Source organism: Scyliorhinus canicula, chromosome 7 (genome assembly GCF_902713615.1).
Source record: "Scyliorhinus canicula chromosome 7, sScyCan1.1, whole genome shotgun sequence".
Classification (NCBI taxonomy): domain Eukaryota; kingdom Metazoa; phylum Chordata; class Chondrichthyes; order Carcharhiniformes; family Scyliorhinidae; genus Scyliorhinus; species Scyliorhinus canicula.
In genome coordinates this window covers 182,460,922-182,483,013 of record NC_052152.1, presented here as the reverse complement: position 1 = coordinate 182,483,013, position 22,092 = coordinate 182,460,922, and the positions used below count along the sequence as shown (strand labels likewise).

Sequence of the window (22,092 nt, the reverse complement as noted above, 5' to 3'; positions counted from 1 at the left end):
CATTTGACTCCTCCATGGAGGGCTGGATATAATACGTCGAGCGCCTTGGCTATTACTTCCAATCAAACAAAATAGGGGAGTAGGCGAAATGCGAAGCAAATCTCCCAAATTATAGGTTAACTCAGACCTATAAACTTATTCACAGTCTTACAGCCCCAAGTGTGCCCAACTCCAAATCATTTAATGAGCTTATGGATTTAATGAGGGCCCAATTGCAACCTCAACCATCAATCATATTTCAGAGATTCAAATTTTATTTGAGGGCGAGAGCCCCAGATGAATCGATCATGACTTACATTGCTAAACTGAAGCAATTATCAGAGTATTGTGATTTTGGAAGCACCCTAAATGACATGTTACAGGATAGGTTAGGTTAGCCGGCGCGTGAGCAACAAAATTATACAACGCAGATTGCTTCCAGAGATTGACATAAAATTTAAATAAGCAATAGAGATAGCGCTGGCCAGGGAAAGTACTGAAAAAGGTCCAAAAGAGCTTCAGAGTGCACACTATTATGCCGTTCACCAGTTACGGCAGGAACTTGCAGCCAGCCGTGCCTCAAAGTGGGAAACAATTTCAGCCACCAACAGAATAAAAATGCACACAATAGGCATTAGTCAATAATATTTGCCAATGGAATGCTACTAATGTGGATGTAACCATACTCCTGAATCATGTCAGTTCAAGGAAGCTAAATGTTTTCATTTTCACAAAAGAGGATATTTCATAACGAAGCACAAGCTAAGTTAAGATCGACGAATAGGGTGGCACGGTAGCATAGCTCTCTTGCTTCACAGCGCCAGGGACTCAGGTTCGATTCCCTGCTTGGGTCACTGTCTGTGCGGAGTTTGCCCGTTCTCCCCGTGTCTGCGTGGGATTCCTCCGGGTGCTCCAGTTTCCTCCCACAAGTCCTGAAAGACATGCTAGTTAGGTGAATTGGACATTCTGAACTCACCCTCTGTGTACCAGAACAGACACCGTAGTGGCGACTAGTGGATTTTCACAGTAACTTTATTGCAGTGTAATGTAAGCCTATTTGTGACACTAATAAAAAGATTATATTAAAAAGATTATAGAGGTTATAATTGATTAACCAAGATGCTACAAGTATACAATTATGTTTCTAGTATTCACTTACTGTTTAACCTAAAAAAAGACAAGAAGGACCCTGTTACTGTAACGCTCCAGGTAAATGGGAAACCTCTTAAGATGGAAGTGGATACTGGGCATCAGTCCCTCTGATGGACAAGCACACATTTCAGTAGCTAAGAGGAGGAGTCCAACCATTGAACTTGAAGAACCCTTCTGCTATATTGAAGACTTGTGCAGGAGAGGCAATAAAAATAAAAGGTGCCACATTGGTACCTGCAAGCTATGGACAACAGTCAATCCAGCTCCAAGCGATAATAGTGATGAGTAAAAGACCAAGCCTTCTTGGCCACGATTGGCTCAAAGGAACAAAGTTGAATTGGGCCGAAATTTTTAGCTACAGGAAGGGATACTGTCTAAACTGATAAGAAAATACAAGATTGTCTTCTGTGATGCATTAGGCAAAGTCAAAGAGTTACAAGCTAAGATTTATGTAGATCCAGAGGCGACTCCCGATTCTTTAGAGCAAGACCAGTACCATCTGCCTGACAAGAGAAAGTGGATACTGAATTAAACAGGTTGGAACAATTAGGCAATATACAGTCAATTCAGTTCTCGGAATGTGCAGCACCTGTAGTTCTTGTATCAAAACCAAACAAGATCATCCGCATATGCGGCGATTATGAGCTAATCAGGACTGCAAGCTGGATAAGTATCCAATCCCGATCCCAAGAATTAAAGACCTGTATATAAAGGTGGCAGGAGGTGAACCTCAAACAAAGCTGGATAGAGTCATGCATACCAGCAACTCAAATTAGATGATGCTCCCCGGGGGTATGGCACGATAAACACACACAAAAGCCTGTTCCAGTACATGTGCCTGCCTTGTGATGCATGTGCAATATTCCAAATGGCAACACAGCATCTGCAGCACAGGGTACAGCAGGTTATAGTATACCTTGAAGATGCCCTTATAACTGGATCAACAGAGGCCAAGCATTGAGAAAACGTAGAAGAGGTGTTAAAGAGATTTCAGGAGGCTGGTGTTTGCCTCAATAAAGGGAAGTGTACCTTTCAAGCCAATGAAGTGACCTACCTGGGGCACAATTTAAATGAATAAGGATTATCCCCAGTGGAAGACCAGGTCAAGGCGATAAAGGATAAAGGAGGTGTCTGCCCCCCAAACATAACTGAACTCAAATGGTTTTCAGGGATAGTAAACTGATATCGACCTGCAACATCTCTCCATATGCTGTTGGTGCGGGGTTGTCTCATCAGACGTATGATGGCTCTGAAAAGCAAATAGCATATGTGTCAATCCCCCCTCAGAAGCTTCAAAAGATTACTCACAAATCGAGAAGGAAAGACTATCGAAAGTCTTTGGTGTCAGGAAATTGCACCAGTACTTACATGGTAGACACTTTACCATCATTTCTGACCACAAAATGTTCTTGTGTCTCTTCAAAGAGGACAAGGCTACCCTGCTGATCTCCTTGCAAGAATTCAACAATGGGCGTTAATTTTGTCTGCCTATTAATATACTTTCAAGCACACATAGCGAATGCGGATGCTCTTAGCCACCTACCCTTGCAGGAAAGAATCACATGTACTCCAGTAGTACAAGAAAGCATCATGGCATTAAACTTTGTAGACTGTTGCGGCACCCTGGGCCAGTGCAAGATCAATTCCAGTCCTCCTCGACCTGGAGTCGCAACCTGATTGAAATTAACTTTTATTTTAAAATACCCGAGGTCTTCTGCTGCCCAATAGCTACAGTCACTAGGTTTGTAAATTTAAACACAATTAACATTTTATTATTAACAGTAACCATAAATAGGCAACAGATACAACTGGCTAACTATTAGCTAATCTCTACTACCCTGCCCCCACTTTTAATTTGTCCCACCCTCTACCCACACACACACACACACAGACAAACAAACACTAAGGGAAAAGTGGGGTGTAAAATAGTGAAAGGATTAGTGTCTTTGGGCCTGATTTAACCACAGTATTGTGCCCGGCGTGGATCTGGGCGCACCAGTTAAACAGTGGGAAAGGCCAAAATTGAGATTCGCGCACGACACAAATCAGTTTCTATCTTACCGGCCAGCTCCCAATGAGGAGTTCTAGATCTCACCCAAATTTGGAAAGCATATCAGGGAGCATACTTTGCATTCATTTCTATCTCATTAGCGAGATTGAAGTCGATTGTAACGGCCTCCCGGGAATTAACTAGCTCCCAGGTGGGAAATCACGCGGGCGGCGTTCAGTACTCCTTTTTAAAATCATGAAGCTGGCGCAATGGCAACTGAGGGGAACTGAGGAGGTGAGTAGCCATTTTCATTTACTGCCATGCAGCGCAAGGTGACTGGAGCTGCTGCCCCAGTGCTCAGGGGCTAGGGGCGGGGCTTCTGCTCCAGCCGCTACCCAAGGAGTGTTGGCTTCAGCGCCACACGTTGCCGGCATCATCTCCTGTTCCCACATCTTTTGTGACTCCTCCACTCGGCTCTGCACTAGCTGGAATATTGCAGACATCCCCTCCTGAATCTCATAGCCATGTCCCAGCACATGCAGCAGCACTAGGATAACCGTAAATATAGGCCACGATCTCACCTCCTATGGGGCAGTCGAGAAACACCCCGCCAATCGCTCCCAGAATGACACTGAGAAATGTTTCCATTAAATGGTGCCTTTACTTTCTGATGGACATTTTTCAGTTAGATTATTTCGTCAGTCCAGGCGTTTAGATGGATGTTATTTCTTCTTTCAGCTTGAAATGGTTTTCTCACGGAAATATCAGACAGGCAACGTTTGAGAGCGAGAGAGAGACAGAGCCTCTTCTTTCAGGCTCCAGAAGCTTCTGCCTTCAGACAGCAGGAAGCAGAGCAGAGAGAGAGAGCTGCCTCCATCTTGAGGGTCCAGTGGCTTCTGCTGGGTTCTCTCCGAAAACCCCACCTAGCAGGACCCAATCAATGTCTAATGAGATCTAATGAGATCTCGTGAAACGTTGCGATCTGGATCCCACCCATAATGGGACCTTAACAGCTCATTTAACTGTGCCAAAGCCAGATCTCAGTAGCACCCGGGATCTACCGGCCTTGCCAAGGAGACCCCAATCGGGTGCCGTTTCGCACTCATCCCCATAAACGGGGACCAGGCAGAACAACACTGGGGGAGGTTTCCTCGATAATCGGAGACCAAAAAAGGTTGGCCATTAGGGCACCATGGCACTGCCAGCCTGGCACCCTGGACGTTCTACCTTGGCACTCTGGAAAGGGGACTACTAAAGTGCCATACTGCAGGGGCACTGCCAGGGTGCCAGGCTGACAATGCCAAGGTGCCGAGGTTGAATTTTGCCCACGCCGGGATCTGGCCTGGAGGCCCTGCCCTTATGAGGTGATTGTGGAGGGGAGGGGGCTCAAGGACCCCCGAACAGGTGAGTCGGGTGTTGGGGGTGTCGGGGGTCACATCGGAGGGTTGAGAGATCGAGGCACTGGAGTGCAGAGTTCTTTAGTACAGGAAATGCGACCGCCTATGGCCTTGGCAGGGTATTCCCGGTTGAGGTCCAAATAAAAACCAGAGTGCTGTTTGATAGCGAGATCGTTCCCGCTGCGACAATCATCAGGAATGACCCTGAAAATCCCACCCAGAAAGGCATTCAGTTGTTTTCTCGTTAGATCGCACCCTTTGATTTATAATTGTCCAACTCACGTACATAATGTTTAGTTATTATTTTGGACTGAGTGAATTCATTGTTAAAGTTTGTATAAAGGAGTAGGGGTGTGGTAATTGTTCCTTTAAGGGCAACACAGCAGAGTGAGGATCACGTGGCCTGTTTGACCAGTCAGGGTCCAGAGCGTGGAATCATTCCATGGTGAGAGAGTCTCCTCAGCGAAGAGACATTTTGGGAGCCAGCTACAGCCTTGAGGCTGCAGTGCAATTCTTACAATAAACACCTTTGTGGTCACTAATGATGTCCGACGAAGCGCATCTTTACTCGTGAAACCTCACCAGGGGTATTATTTATACTTTTGGTCTTTTTACCTAAAGAAGGATATACTTGCCATAGCGGGAGTGCAACAAAATTTCACCAGACTGATTGTGGGATGGCAGGATTGTCCTGTGAAGAGAGATTGAGGAGACTGGCTCTGTCTTCTCAAATGTTATTGAGAATGAGAGATCTCATTGAAACATCCTAAAGGATGGTTCCCCTTGCTTGGCAGCCTAGAGCCAGAGGGCACAGTCTCAGAAGAAGGGGTAGGCCATGTAGGACTGAGATGAGGAGAAATTTCTTTCCTTGGAGGGCAGTGAATCTTTGACATTCTCTATCTCAGAGGGAAGCGAAGAGTCACTCATTGCGAGTATATTCAAGCCAGATCGATAATTGCTTTTCGATATTATTGATATCAAAGAATATGGAGATAGTTTACAAAAATGTTGTTGAGGTAAAAGATCAGCCATGATCTAGTTAAGTGACGAGGCTGGTTCGACGGGCCAAATGGCCCACTCCTACAACCATTTCCTACATTCCTAATCTTGTGACTATTTATCATTTTTAATATGTAAGAGCTAGTTTTCATTCAAGCATGTGATTGGAATGCACTTACCTCTCTTTGATGTGGTTGGTATTTGTAAAGATTAGGGTTTCAGCACTCAAGAGTTACTCATCCATGAAGGGAGATGAATGAATCAAGGCTGTCGATGTTTTGTGGAAGTTGTCAATCTCAGCCCCTACTATAAAGTTAGGAATGACTTGCAGCTAATAGATCTGAGGGGTCTTGACGCAGGTCACAGCTGTTCTTCCAGGAATGAATATCTGGAGCTTCAAAGTACATGTTGCAGCTGTAATATTTTTCACTGCTGCTATCTGGACTGCTCTCTAGCTTTCAGACAAGGGTCTCCTTTCTGCGGAGGGGGGGGTTCTGTGGGGAGTGGTCACTTTAGTCAGGGGGTCTCTGTAGGGGTTCCTTTAGTCTGCGTGTCTCTGTGGAGAGTTCCTTCAGTTAGGGGGTCCCTGGGGGAGGCTGATGTGTGGAGCGGTGAGCGGGGTGACCGGCAGTGGGACTTCGCTATCGTGCCGCCTGCTCCAAATGGTTGCCCGATAGCAGGATTCCGTCGAGAATTCCTCATATTCCTCGCCATGAGGGGTCATAAATTGGTTGCAATTCTCCTCCGGCAGGAGAACAGTTTCCCAAATGAAGAATCCAGCCCTTGATGTTTAATACATGTATTAATCTATTGAAATAAAGATTATTGGCTTAGTTTTTCAATATTGTTGTAATTGAGGTTGGAACAATTGTTGCGCCATGCACATGAAATACTGGTGATCTGCATTGTACTCTGATACAAGGGAAAATCAACCACCAACTACAATGTGAAGCTAAAGTGATCTGTTAGCTAAAATCAAGGTGAGTTCACATCAATTTTCAAAATTTGACAACTTCACATCGAAAATGTCATCCAACAGTTTGCACCATTATGAAATTGAAGCAATTTACCAAAAACACTGTTGTATAACTACGCCTAATTATTTCTCTGCCTACTGCTTGGAATCTTCTGAAGCCCTCTCTTCACCATTTTCTCAGTTGCCGAGGCAGAAATGTTTTGCAGGTGTTTTGTTGTGTAAGGACCTTTCAGAGGTTCGCACTTTACTTTGTGAAACCGTGTCAAAAAAGGCTAAACAATTCTTCAGAATTGTATAGGAGAGAATATAGGAATTCTAGGAGCATACACTTTTATTCTCCTGTGAGAAGAATAATTACTGATCACAGTTTATCAGTGGAATGGGTTTGAGGCAAGTAGCTTTATATTCCCTGATGGTCTTAACAAGGTGATTTTGTGTTCAGACATGGCAAAAAAAAAATTACACAGGTCACCATGGTTTAAGATTACCTGTGATTTGTCCATGGCATTTGTCTAGTGGCAAACACAAAACAACACGTTCAGCAAAATGATCCAGTTGATCGATGGCTTTTAGGAAAGGGGTTTTATGGCATGTGCTTGTAAGGTTAAAAGGTGTAATTGAAGCAGAAAAAAGGCGAATTAGCAAGGGACAGGAATGTTGCTAGATTGAATGAATTGTGTCAAGACAAAGATTGTTGATTTATTTTGCTTGAATAGGAATAACGTAAATCTCACAGTGGGAAATTGACACATTAACCATCTGATTCAAAGTGACTTAATAGGAAAATTTTATTTGAGAAGTATCCGTCGCTTGTCCATCTGTGTTTCTACACATTAGAATGTTGTCTTTTTGATTTAAGTCCATATATTTTAAGTTTCAATTCAGAGGCCAATAGTCTGGATATTAAGAGCAGAAAATACTTGTAATACTCAGCAGGTCTGGTATCACCTGTGGAGAGAGAAACAGAGTTAATAGCAGGAGTTTTCAGATGGTTGGTGGTACCCGCAAGCTGCCGAAACTGTTTCCCCACAGCCATACAGTGGAGCACAGTTGGCTAAGTACGAGACTTGCACCTCCATATAGGAGGAATTCATGCCTTAGAGATCTGCCGGCCAATCCCATTGGCCACAGCTCTGCAGTCCCATCAGCACCAGGTTCGAGTAGTGGCCACTGGACACGCTGTTTGATATGATCGGCCAGTCCTTGGAAAGTACGGCCTGCAATTTTAGAATCTCACTGGTACTGAAAATCATACACCACGGGCAGGATTTACCGGTCCCCGGCGGCAAAAGAGCGTTTCGGCGATCAGCCAGAGAGTCCCCGTTTACGCCGAAATCGGGGGCGCCGCCGCTTTTGCAATGCGCTCCCCCCCCCCCCCCCCCCCCCGCCGGTTTAAAACGGCGTACCCGAAGAGTATGTAGCATACTGTCGGGACAACCTCAGGACAAAAACCTGAGGCTTTCCCCCCAGATGCTCCACCCTTGATGGGCCGAGATCCCGACGGCGTGGACCACTTGTCTTTTTATTTTCATGCACTCGGCATGGCGGCTGCAGGCTGAGTCCAGCACTGCCACAGTCGGGGTGGGGGGAGCCGTTCCGTGGGCAAGGGGAGCTTTGGCGGGAGCTAGGGGCACTGGTGCCAACTGTTCCTTGGGTGGCGAGGGTGATTACAGGGGGGCAGTTTTTGGCAGGGAGGGTGCGCGCGCGGCTGGCGCTATGTAGCACGGCGCGGCCACTGCAGGCTGCCGCCGTGCAACTGCGCCGCCACAGGTCCGCCCATTCTCCAGCCGTATCCACAGGTAAAGCCGTTGCGTGCCTGCGAGCCCCCCACCAGACGGAGGATCGGTGCAGCTTTTGCGCCGTTTTTCTGGCATAACACCCCACTGTTCCCATGCCAGAGTCAACACTTAGTCTTCAAATTGGAGAATCCAGCCCCATATTACTAATTCGGGTGATAGTCAGAAGGTATTTTTGGTTTGACAACAACATCCTGTTAGTGGTGAACACCATTCATGTTGCTACTACACAGCAGCAGCATGAAACAGAACAGCTAGCTTTACCTATTACTCAAATCTTCGGGATACCTTGCCTTTCCAGGGCAATCTGCATAGACTGGGCATCACAGAGGTAATGGCATTATGCATGGTCATGAGTATCAAACAATATGTCCCAGCCACTGTTCGCAACAGGCAAGGTACAGAACATACTCAACCAGCCCTTGCTTTCAAAACTCAAAACATATTGTCCAACATTCGGGGCAAAGCAGCACGCCACAGCGCAATTTGATAGGAGACGGGAGACCCCGCTCTCGGGATCTACCCGGCTCAGAATGCCTCACATGATCTAATGCCACCTGGGTGCCAGCCCGGCACTGCCAAGGAGCTCAATTGCCACTCCTGGCAGGAGCACTCCCAGGCTGCAGGCTGGCACTGCCAGGTTGCCAAGCTGGCATTTTCCATGTGCTGGTTATCAGGCCGGGGGGCCCTGCACAAGGTTTGGGGGTGCCGGGGGGAGGGCCCAGGGACCCCCTTTCATAATTTAATAATTTTTATTGTCACAAGTAAGCTTACATTAACACTGCAATGAGGTTACTATGAAAAGCCCCTAGTTGTTACACTCCGAAGCCTGTTCGGGTACACAGAGGGGGAATTCAGAATGTTCAAATTACCGAACAGCACGTCTTTCGGGGCTCGTTGGAGGAAACAGGAGCACCCAGAGGAAACCCACGCAAACACAGAGATAACGTGCAGACTCTGCACAGACAGTGACCCAAGCCAGGAATCAAATCTGGGACCCTGGAGCTGTGAAGCAACAGTGCTACCTACTGTGCTACCATGCAGCCTCTTATAGTGCATTGGTGTTTGGGGATATTTGGCAAGCTGAGGTCCTCAGTGCAGCAATCGGGGCTATGTGCAGCCTTGGTCGCACGTTCCCCACTGACGCCCCCTATCTATCCAGGGCTCTTTAAATAGTGGGGTATTTCTCGGGACTCGAGCGCCAGGAAACACGCAGCTGAACGCGCCCATTATGGAACTTTGTTCCCATTTTGTTAGATTCTATGGTTTGGCAACATTTGTTCAATAATCCTCATTGTGTTCAGAATTGCGCTAACAAATTTAAGATTGCCAGTTGGGCTCGTAGTGTGGCACATTTACGTGTACTGGAAGTTACATGTATTAATAAAGAGGGCCCTGTTCTTTACAGACAGAATGAACATGAATGCACATTGCGCCTGTTTCAGCTAAACAAAATAAATGATATTCATTTGCTGATTCATTCCCCAAGGAAATGGCTTAACCAATCAGGGTGAAGCTGCCTTGTTTAAATTTCAACAGTGTTTAGCAGTTAACTGTCAGTCAATGTAAACTAGTGCACTCCCCATGGCAATGCCTCTACCAACCAGAGTCCACTTGCCAACCAATCAGCATTCTCTTCTCATAAAGTATAATTGTTGTTTCCCCCTGATATTAGTATTCTTGTGGTCTCCTGATGAGTTCAAGATGAAAAGCTTCAACCTGTCTCTTTTTTCAGCACTGCTCAAGTTCTGTGCTCCCAAATGACTATTCTATAAGTTGTTGCTTGGAGGTTATACTGAAGCAGGCAGATATTTGAAGGAGCCCCCCCCCCCCCCCACCCCGCACCCTTCCCCTGTCTCCCAACTCCCCCCATTAAAAGGATTGCCAGGGCGACCTGATTGAGACCAGAATTAATGGTCTCTTATCTGTCGCCTGAATCGAGTAAAAAGATTGTCAAGGTTATGCAAAATTTTCAAAGCAAGTCTGAAATACTTGGCATGAGCCCACACACACACCACCTCCCCCTCTCCCCACTCTACCCCTCCCCCCCCCCCACATCCCCTCCCACCACCACCACCACCACTCCTAAAATCTACTCGCTTATCTACTTGTATTATACACTTACTTTGTTTGTCAAATTGTCAAAGCCCTTTAAACCTGGCTGGACCTGTAAACTGACCAGATTCATGGCAGCCAGCGCTGTTATGAAAAGTGCGGTTTACTTCCCTGCAATTCAGCTGCCCTCAATGGTAGGCCTTGGGAGAATGCTGCACAGCAAATCTTGCCCGTTCTTAGTCGCAAGGTTGGGCGAGGTAGGATCACTTGGATTTCTAGGTAACTACTTTCGATCAGAGTGACTATCCAACTCAATTGTCACTCCTTCGAAAATTATGGCCCGACAATTTTATATTACAAGGCAGAGTGTTTAAGTGAGCAATGGTTGTTCTAAGTTCTTGGTGTTAATATAAATAACGAAGTGCAGCTTGCTACCCGAATTGAACTACGCTGCCATACAGAATTTTTGCTATCCATCAGAGGTTTCTTTTGCACCCATCAGTTTTATCTCCAGTGTAATTACATTAATCTGGTTTACTGTACATGTTGTTTGTATTTTCAAGGGATCAGGTAAATTAACTCAAGTTTCATTACCTCATTGCTTTTGCCATTTTTTTTACACCATCACTCAGATTTACCTTTGCAAAACTCTTGACCTACCAGACTCAAAAGTACAGACTCCATTATAAACGCACACCACTTGAAAATTGCTCATTTAGCCAATTAAACACCCTTATTCTTCTAATTCTCCTTTTTCTTCTTCCCCTTCTCTGGTGGTTTGGTCAACCTGTTACGATTCTTGTTTAGTCGCTTGATCTCTATAAGATGTTGCCCCATCAGCAAAAACTCGATTAAACATTCATAGACTGAACCTTGAAAGCTACACCTCCAGGCAAGCTTAATCTCCACAAGAACAGAGTGCGGGAGATATATACAAATTATGTAAATTAGAATTATCAATGCTGACTTGAGGCCAGACGTTGGTTGTGTCGATATGAGGGGACAAACACATCATACATTTGTTTGACATGATTCTTCCTGTGGTGTTAACCCATTAAAAATGAATCAGCTAATACTTCTGCTAAGATTGCATTGAAAGAATTGTCAGGTGAACGTGTTAACTGTTTATTCATGAACATTGGTCACACCAGTTTACAAGCCTTTCTCACAGAACTCAACGCTGTCACTTGTGATCAATGTTATTTATTTTTCGATGAATCTTTCAGTCAGAGGACAGACCAGTTTTCCAATTTTACCTCCACCCCTGTGGGCTGAATGTTACAGGAAGTGGAAGGCAACTCCATTTTGGTTGGCGGCGGGACACCAGGAGAGTCATAGAGCGATAGAGCCTTTCAGCACAAAAAGAGGTCCTTAGGCCCAAATGTCTGCACCGGCTTCCAAGTACATATCTATTCTAATCCCAGTTTTCAGCATTTGGTTTGTAGCCTTGTACGCTACGGGGCGGGATTCTCCCACGCCGTGCCATATGGGAGAATCACTGTTCGCGTCATTTTTTCCCGCGGCGCCGGTCCGACGCCGGCACGCAATTCTCCGAGAAGCGGAGAATCGGCGCCATTTGCGCTGGCGCGTTTGGCGCGGCGCTGGTCGCGGGCCATTGTCCACGGCCGGGCTGCCGATTCTCCGGCCTTGATGGGCCGAGCAGCCGCACGGAAATGGCAGAGTCCCGCCGGCGCCATTCACAACTGCTCGCAGCCAGCGGAAACTCTGCGTGTAGTGTCGGGGTGGCGGCCTGTGGTGGGGGGTGGGGTCTTTCATCGGGGTGCCTCCAATGGGGTCTGGCCCGCGATCGGGGCCCACTGATCGGCGGGCCGGCCTCTCTAGCCCCGGCTCTATTTTATTACACGGCCGGCCCCTGAACACCCACACCATGTTGCGTCGGGTCCGGTGTGTTGAGAAAACCCCACGCATTCGAGGGTTGGCACGGCACCACAGTCCATTCGCCGGTTGGCACAGTGCCACTATGCATGCATGGGTTAGTGTGGTATCCAGTTGGCACCAGCAAGGGAGGCTGGAGCGGCGTGAACCGCTCCATCGCCGTGCTGTGGGGGCCAGAATCGGTAGTGCCTGCGCCAGTTTCATGTGGTCATGAAACGCGATGGCGTTCACAATGGCGCAAACACTCTGCCTCCAGTTCAGAGAATCCTGCCCCTGGTTTTTCAAGTGCTCATCTAAACGCTTCTAAAATGTTGTGCGCATACCAGCGTCTACCGTCCTTTCAGGCAGCAAGTTCCAGCTTCCCACCACCCCCTGGGTCAAAAGACTTTTCCTCGAATCCCCTTTAATTCTACTGGCGATCTATGCCCCTTGATTATTGACCCCTCTACTGAGGAGAAAAACGTTTCTTCCTGTCTACTCTCGCCATAAATTTGTAAGGTAGGTAAGGTGCCAGGAGTGGTGATTTAACCTGAGGATAACCACACCTCAGGCAAGGGACAAGGTTGAGAAGGCAGGTCCTTCATGATTCACCTCAGCTGGTACAGGAACTGAACCCACGCTGCTGGCCTCGCTTTGCATCACGAACCAGCTGTCTAGCCAAGTGAGCTAAACTGACCCCCTCAATCACGTCCCCTCCCCCACCAACAGCCTTCTCTACTTTAAAGAAAACAACCCCAGCCTAACCAGCCTTTCTTCATAGCCGAAACGCTCCAGTCCAGGCAAAATCCTGGTGAATCTCCTCTGCACCTTTTCTAGTGCAATCACATCCTTCCTATAGTGTAGCGATCAGGACTACACACAGTACTCTAGCTGTGGTCAAGTGGACTTTTTATATGGTTCCATCATAACCTCCCTACTCTTATATTCCAAGCCTTGGGTAATAAAGGCTGGTTTCTCAACCGCTTTATCTACCTGTTCTGCTGCTTTCAAGGATATTTGGACATGTACCCCAAGATCCCTCTGGTGCTCTGTACTTCCTGGCGTCCTACCATTCATTGTGTATTCCCTTGCCTTGTTAATCCTCCCAAAATGCACCACCTCACACTATTAAAATTCCATTTTCCACTGTTCTGCCCATCTGACCAGCCTGTCTACATCATCCTGCAATATAAGGCTTTTCCCTTCGCTATTTACGCTATTTTCTAAACCACCAATTTTTATGTCATCTGCGAACTTACTGATCATACCCCCCACATTCACATCACGATTATTAATGTACAGATAAGCAGCAAGGGACCCAGCATTGAGCCCTGTGGTACACCACTGGATGTAGACTTCCAGTCACAAAAACTATCTTCGACCATTACCCTCTGCCTCCTGCACTAAATGGGTCCAAATTACCCTGGATCCCATGTGCTCTTAGCTTATTGATCAGTCTCCCATGTGGGACCTTGTCAAAAGCCTTACTGAAGTCCACATAGACTACATCAACTGCCCAGCCCTCATCTACACACCTAGTCACCTCCTCAAAAAAATTCATTCAAGTTTGTTCGACATGGTCACCCCCTGACAAAGCCATGATGATGAGTCTTGATTAATCTTTGCCGCTCCAAGTGGAGATTAATTCTGTCTCTCAGAATGAAAAAAAATAATTTCCTACCATTGACGTGAGACTCACTGGTCTGTAATTACCTGTTTTTTTCCCTACTTCCGTTCTTGAATAATGATACCAGGTTAGGTATTCTCCAGTCCTCTGTCATCTCTCTTGTGGCCAGAGAGGATCTGAAGATTAGCGTTAGAGCACTTACAAACTCCCCTCTAGCCTCACACAGCAGCCTAGGGTACATCTAATCTTGGTCTGGGAATTTATCGACTTTTAAGCCTGCTACATCTTCCCTCTCAATGCTAATCTGTTCAATTATGCCACAGTCTCCTCCCTGCTTTCTATACCTATTTTGTCCCTCTCTGTACTGAACACAGATGCAAAATATTCATTTAATACCTCACCTAAGTCTTTCAGCTCCACACACAGGTTGCAACATTGGTCCCTCATGGGCCCCACTCTTTCTCTGATTCCCCTCTTGCCTTAATATACTTATAAAACATCCTGGGATTTTCCTTTATTTTGCCCGCCAGTGTTTCTTCATGTCCTGTCTTTGCTCTCCTAATTTCTATTTTTAAGTTCCCCCCTGCACTTTCTATACTCCTCCAGGCTTTCTACTGTTTTCAGCCCCCTGAATCTGCCATGAGCCTCTCTTTTGTTCCCTATCCAATCCTGTATTACCCTTGACATCTAGAGTTCTCTGGATTTTGGTCCGACCCTTTACCTTTGCGAGAACATTTGGCTTTGTACCCTCTCTGTTTCCTTTTGAATGACTCCCACTGTTCTGATGTGGATATTAAAACAAGTAGCTGCTTGCAGTTTACTTTGGCCAGATTCTGCCTTATCCTCTTAAAATCCAACTTCTCCCAACTCAGAAACCTTGGGCAAGATTCAGCGAGCCTGTTCTGTCCGACACAGGACCGGGCGCAACAAGTGAATCACGTGCGAGCTGGAGGCTGGGCCAATCGCGTAATCACCTGACTCGCTCCGACCGACGTGATCTGGATCTCGCACTCGCTGGGCATGGTCCAAATCTGAATATTTAAATGAGCCGTATAGCCAGCCGTCAAATTCACCTGGCGCTCAGAACTCACTGGCCACGACTGCGAGACCTCGCCAGGGTGCCATTTAGTATTGTTTGACACAAACTTGGACCAGGTGTAACCAGGCCATCAGAGACGGCCGGGTATTTGGGGCCAGGGCAGAGTGGCACCCTGGCACTCTCTCGGCACCCTGGCAGTGCCCTGGTGGCACTGCCAGGTGACAGGGCACTGCCACTGTGCCAGGCTGTCAGTGCCAGAGTGCCCAGCTGCCGAACAAAATAGTATCCCGATGTGCAAGGCGTTTATGCTGTAGATGTTTTTTTGCCATGCGGGCTGTACTCCTATAAATGATGCCTTGGAGTTTCGATGAAGACAGTCCTCCTCATACCGCCTCATGCATCACTATCTCCTTTGGTGAATCATCAATCAAGGGATCAGTTGCTATGTTCCTCCACCACTTGCCCACAGTCTATATCTTGGCTTCAATTATAGCCGCTTGTGTACTCTTAGAATAAAAATATTTTTAAAGGAGTTATAATGGCAAAGGAAATTAGTAACGGAAGCTAGAATTAAAACTGCATGCTCCAAAAAGCTAAAAAGCTTTGCATTTCTTAAGCGCTCCATTGTTCCTGGAATTCCCCTCAGGTCCAATCCAAATGAGTAAATGAAGCACCCAGCTTAGTCCCGATCCAAGCAGATGGAAAACCATGCTCAAATTAACTGAAGTGCATTAGAATTTTAAATTAGGTTATGGCTCCTTTCATCAAGACACTTGGGGGCACAGATTGATTTTTACTTCTGACCCAAGCTTTCCAGTCTCCTTCACCTGTTCCCCTCCTATACCAGTAGCCTTGGGCACTAGAGAACTTACTCTGTGGTATTTTTGGATGTAATCAAGAGGAAAATAATTCTGTAAGACATTTGTTATTAGGCATGAGCAGCTTATTTGTGTGTCTCTCCCCCTCTCCCCCCTCCCCACCCAGCCTCACACAATTATGTAGGACTGGTAGCAAACCTAAGCTATGAGGAGCATCACATGCACAGCTCAACAAAGTGTTACATATAACGAGACATAACCTCAGCATTATTGTCTGATTAGACCTGGTGGAGGGGCCGTGAAGCTTGCTGTCTGGAGTCTCGGGCAGTTATGGAAGAATGAATGAGATGGATTCCCTCAGCATGTCAAATTCCCTTGTCATCTAATTTTGCTAATCTTTCTCATAGGTTGAGCTTACAGTTAAGCCTCCTCGAGCCGTTCCTTACGTTTGGACTTTATTATATAAATGCTAGTGTATTTAAATGCAGCTTTCAAACAGGGGATCATTGCAGTGTTAATGTAAGCCTACTTGTGACAACAATAAAGATTATTATTATCAAACAGAGACTGTTTCAAAAGTGGATAGGAAACAAAAGAAGACGACGGTCTTAGTTACGTTTGCTGTTGCATTACCTATGGACTTAACCTAGCATTTCCTTAGCCAAAAATAGAGTTTAGCCTTGCAACTTTGAAGTATTCCATTAAAAATGTTTTATTATCACTGATATGAAAATGAGCTGGTTATTGTATAATGGTACACAGTTTTTCATTCTCATTAACTATATTAAACAGGAGAATTCGTTTGAGGTTTGACTGAGTCAATTACCCCACCTTGCTACTCCTTCAAAAGAAGTTTTTAATGATCTAATTCCTTTAATATGTATTTGACAAATTCTGCATGAAAACACCCTTGTCACCATTAATTATGCTTGTTATGCTTTACTGCATGTTATTACAGAGGCTGCTTTTGCATTTGAAATAACTGGCTTTTCCTTCCTGTATTGGTAGATATTTAATGAATGGATGAACAATACATTCAGTCTGTGCAATGGAAGAGCAACTTCTTGTTTAAATTTAATATTTTAGGAGAATTAGATTTCCAACTCAGGGCAAAACTAGTATCAAGAAAATACCACCACCCTGCTGAAGCTCGTCTTTAACCTGACTAAGGCACATTCAAAGACCTATAAGTATAAAACATTTTTGTCTACACGTTAGAACTGTGGATATGTTAAAGCTATCTTATTGGGCTATGATTGATGCTAAGGGAGCAACACTAATGGCTCCAAAATGGCAGGTGTTACTAAAGTGGTGAGAAAGCCTTTTGGAAAAAAGCTTTTGAGTTTTGTTACCCAGCATACATGTATGAATTCTAGGAAATGGTAGCATACTGGTTTTATTACTGGGCTAGTAATCTGCACTAATGATTCTGAGACATGCGTTCAAATCCAACCATAGTAGCTGGAAATTTAAATTAAGTTAATAAATATATCCGGAATAAAAAAAAACTAGCTTCAGTAAGAGTGACCGTATAACTACTAGATTGTTGTGAAACCCCACCTGTTCGGCCATTAAACAAGAACACAGTTGAACTTGTTCACCAGCTTCTTTTTCCTATCTTATCTCCATAACCCTTGTTATGCCCACAGTGCCTTGGCGTTGAATGCACCCATCGACTGAGCATTAACAGCCCACCGGGATAGGGAATTCCAAATATTCACAGCTCTCTAAGAGTCGGCCCAGATCTTATGGACTCCAGAAAAGTCGGAGATTTGCATTGGGAGCCTACAGAAGTCCTGATCGACTGACCTCTATGGAAATTACCCAAGAAGTAAGAATGGGAGCCCCTGCAAGTGTCTCTGACTCTGAATAGTACTTACCTGGATAGATACCCAGGGAATGCTTGGCAGATTAAAACCTAGCCTAAGATTTGGATAACTACACAACCACCTTCCGCGATCCCGCCCCCTCCAACCCATCTGCCCACCACTCCCCCCTCCCCCAGCATCCTGATCCAACCCAACTACCCCCCTTCACCAAAGCTGACTAGCTCCTGACCTGACTATCTCTCCCGCCCCATCCTGATTACCCCTGTTCCACTATCCTTCATTCACCTTACCCACCTACAATCTCATCCACATGTCATGTGACCCACCTGCCACCTGACCTACCTGCCCCCTAATCCACCTGCCACCTTACCCACCTGCACCTCACCCACCTGCCACCTGATCCACTTGCCACCTGACTCACCTGCCACCTCATCCACCTGCCACCTCATCCACCTGCCACCTCATCCACCTGCCACCTTACCCACCTGTTACCTCAGCAACCTACCACCTCACCCAATGACCTCCTCACCCACATGTCACCTCACCCACCTGCCACCTCATTCACCGGCCACCTCACCCACTTACCACCTCACCCACCTGTCACCTCAGCGACCTGCCCCCTTACCCACCTGCCTCCTCACCCACACGTCACCTCACCCACCTGCCACGTTATACACCAGCCACCTCACTCACCTACCACCTCACCCACCTGCCACCTCACCCACCTGCCACCTCACCCAAATGTCACCTCACGCACCTGCCACCTCACCCACCTGCCACCTCACCCACCTGCCACCTCACCCACCTGCCTCCTGACCCACATAGCATCTCACCCATCTGCCACCTCATCCACCTGTCACTTCGTCCACCTGCCTCCTCATCCATCTGCCGTCTCACCCACTAATACCTGACCCATCATGCCCACCTACCCATTTACCCACTCCCACACCCACCCTACATATTTACTCACTGACCTGACGCACCCTACCATCCTACCCAATCACTCATTCATCCATTCATTAACTTTCAAACTGGATCTTTAAACTTATCATATCACAGCCAATGTCAGTAAAAAGAGGCCTTCCCCCGATTCCACTGCGATTTAATGGAGTTTTCTGAGGAATGCTGCACTCCATTTCAGGGAAAGCTGGTTCAGAAGACCCAACAAGGAATGTGGAGCAGCGTAGAGCTGTGGGGAATGTGCGAGCGGAGTGACAATCTAACGATGATTGCAATTCGTTCTCAGAAGACCCAGGCCCTCATCTGCTGTATCCTGAGATACTGGCCCCTTGTCCCGGATTCTGAAGCTGTAGTGCCAGAGGACTGGCAGATAGTTCATGTAATTACTATATTTAAGGGGGGCAGAACATGTCCAGTGAATTTATAGACCAGGCAGCTTAATGTCAATGGTAGGAAAAAGAATGGAATCCTCACTATAGGAGAGGATGGATGAACATAGAAGTGAGAAATACAATAATGAATTAGTCCAAATTCATTTTAGGGGCTGGTTTATCACAGTGGACGAAACAGCTGACTTGTAATGCAGAACAAGGCCAGCAGCGCGGGTTCCGTTCCCGTACCGGCCTCCCCGAACAGGCGCCGGAATGTGGCGACCAGGGGCTTTTCACAGTAACTTCATTGAAGCCTACTTGTGACAATAAGCGATTATTATTAAAAGGGAAAATCTTGCTTGACAGCCTTATTGAATTTTTTTGAGGAAACAAAAGTCAAGTTAGCCAATGGTAATACCGTGGATGTAATTTGTTTAGATTTTCTAAAGGCCTTCAATAAGGTGCCCCATAATCGATTAATGAATCAGGTCAAAGAATGTGGAGTCAGGGGGCAAGAGGCAGAATGAATAGTTGGTTGGCTTCAGGACAGAAAGCAGAGAGTAGAAATAAAGAATAGTTTTTCAGAGTGGCAGGACATGGGAAGTGATGTTCCACAAGGATCAGTGCTGGGACAAATCCTGTTCACAGTTCACATTAACGATTTGGACAAACTGACAACATTTGTGGATGACACCAAATTGGGGATGAGGGCAATGGGATATTCAATACTGAGGAGGTCTGTGGCAAAATACAGCACGTTAATACACTTGCAGAATGGATAAGTAAATGAAATTCAACAAAGGTAAATATGAAGTAGGTAAGATGAATAGGGAAGTCACTAATTACCTGGAAGCTGCAAATTGAGGTAGGGTAGAGGAGCTCCATCCCCGTAACCCCACCTAACCTACACATCTTTGGGCTGTGAGAGGAAATCAGAGAACCGGGAGGAAACTCACGCAGACACGGGGACAAAGTGCAAACTCTACACAGTCACCCAAGGTCAGAATCGCATCTGGGTCCCTGGCACTGTGAGGCCACAGTGCTAACCGATGTATCACGCTGAAAGTCGCCTAATTATTTCTTCTTAGCTGGTCCCTCGGGATCAAGGGTGGCTTGCTTCCACTCCAGTTCAATAGGCTCTGAGATGGCTGATAAATCCAATGCATGATCTGCAAATTTGCCTCCATGATGGTTCTTGAAGGGTCAGGCACATTAGGTGTTTGGAGGTTTGTGACTCTTTGATACTTTGATTTTGTCTCGTGCTTCCTGACTAAATCTTCTCCATTTGGTCGGTCACAAGGCAGGGACTCCCATGAGTTGGTGGGGATGTTTGATCTCTTATACTTGTACTTTTGGGAGTCCCCTGCCGTGATCAGGTCCGTGTAGAGCAGTTGTTTTGGAAATCTGCGGTCAGGCATATGAATCACATGTCTTGCCCACTGGAGCTGGTTTTGTGTGATTGGCGCCATAATGCTGGGAGGGTTAGCTTCGGAGAGGATGCGGACATTAGATAATATTTCTTGCCGCTAGATTTGAAGGATCTTGTGAGGATTTCACTGGTGGTACTTTTGGTGCCTGCTGTAGGTTAGAACATAAAACATAGAACATACAGTGCAGAAGGAGGCCATTCAGCACATCAAGTCTGCACCGACCCACTTAACCCTCACTTCCACCCTTTCCCGTAACCCAATAACCCCTCCTAAGCTTTGGGGTCATGAAGAGCAACTTATCATGGCCAATCCACATAACCTGTACGTCTTTGGACTGTGGGAGGAAACCGGAGTACCCAGAGAAAACCCACGCAGACATGGGGAGAACGTGCAGACTCCGCACAGACAGTAACCCAGCGGGGAATCAAACCTGGGACCCTGGCGCTGTAAAGCCACAGTGCTAGCCACTTGTGCTACCGTGCTGCCCCAAGTCCAAAGTCTCTGAAGCATACACGAGCACAGCATAATTATTAATTATTTTGCCACATTCTATAATTATTAATTATTATAGTATGGTCTATAATTATTAGTTATTATAGCATGTTCTATAATTAGTAATTATTATAGCTTGTTTATAATTATTCATTATTATAGTATGTTCTATGGTTATTGATTATTACAGTATGTTCTATGTGTTTATGTATGGAACAATATGCCAGAACTGTAAGTACAACAAAACGTTTCACTGTACCTCGGTACATGTGACAATAAATACATTAAATCTAGGGATCAATCCTGCCTAATAAATTTTGACTTTAGTCTCAGATTTGAGAGACTCATCCTCAAATTCTCTCTTCCTCAATCGGTGTAGGGCTATGCTGGCATATTGGAGGTGTTGATCATTTTTGTCTCCTTTGTCTGCCTTCATCACAGAACAGAGGAAATAGAAGCAGGAGTAGGGCATTTGGCCCCTTAAACCTGCTCTGACATTCAACTAGATCATGGGCTGATCTTCTACCTCATTGCTCCTTTCAATCACTAGCCCCATATCCCTTGATGTTTTAAATACCTAAAAATGTATTGATCTCTGCCTTGAATGTACTCAATGACTGAGCCCCAATAGTTCTCTGGGGTAGAGAATTCCAAAGATTCACCATCTTCTGAGTGAAGAAATTCCTCTGCATTTCTTGTTTTTTTTTAAATTTAGAGTGCCCAATTCATTTTTCCCAATTAAGGGGCAATTTAGGTGTCCAATCCACCTACCTCACGCATCTTTCATGGTTTGGGGGCGAAACCCACGCAAATACACAGGGAGAATGTGCAAACTCCACACGGACAGTGACCCAGAGCCGGGATCGAACCTAAGGCCTCAACGCTGTGAGACTGCAGTCCTAACCCCTAACCACTGCGCAACTGTGCTTCAAACTCCTCTTCATTTGAGCCCTATATGGCCTACCTCATATTTTGAGAATGTGTCCGCTAGATATAGAGATATAGATATAGAGATATAGATATAAAGCATGGTGGTGCAGTGGGTTACTCCTGCTGCCTCACGGCACCAAGGTCCCAGGTTAGATCCCGGCTCTGGGTCACTGTCCATGTGGAGTTTGTACATTCTCCCCGTGTTTGTGTGGGTTTCACCCCCACAACACAAAGATGTGCAGGCTAGGTGGGTTGGCTACGCTAAATTGCCCCCTAATTGGAAAAATAAATTGGGTACTCTAAATTTAGGGCAGCACGGTAGCATGGTGGTTAGCGTAAATGCTTCACAGCTCCAGGGTCCCAGGTTCAGTTCCCGG

At 46.0% G+C, this 22,092-nt stretch overlaps 1 protein-coding gene across 2 annotated transcripts in view; it reads left to right on the top strand.

Annotated features, from left to right (window-relative positions):
* The window catches only part of ptprt (protein tyrosine phosphatase receptor type T), a 1,581,811-nt gene that overhangs the window by 303,628 nt on the left and 1,256,091 nt on the right, over window positions 1-22,092 (top strand). The window lies entirely within an intron of this gene.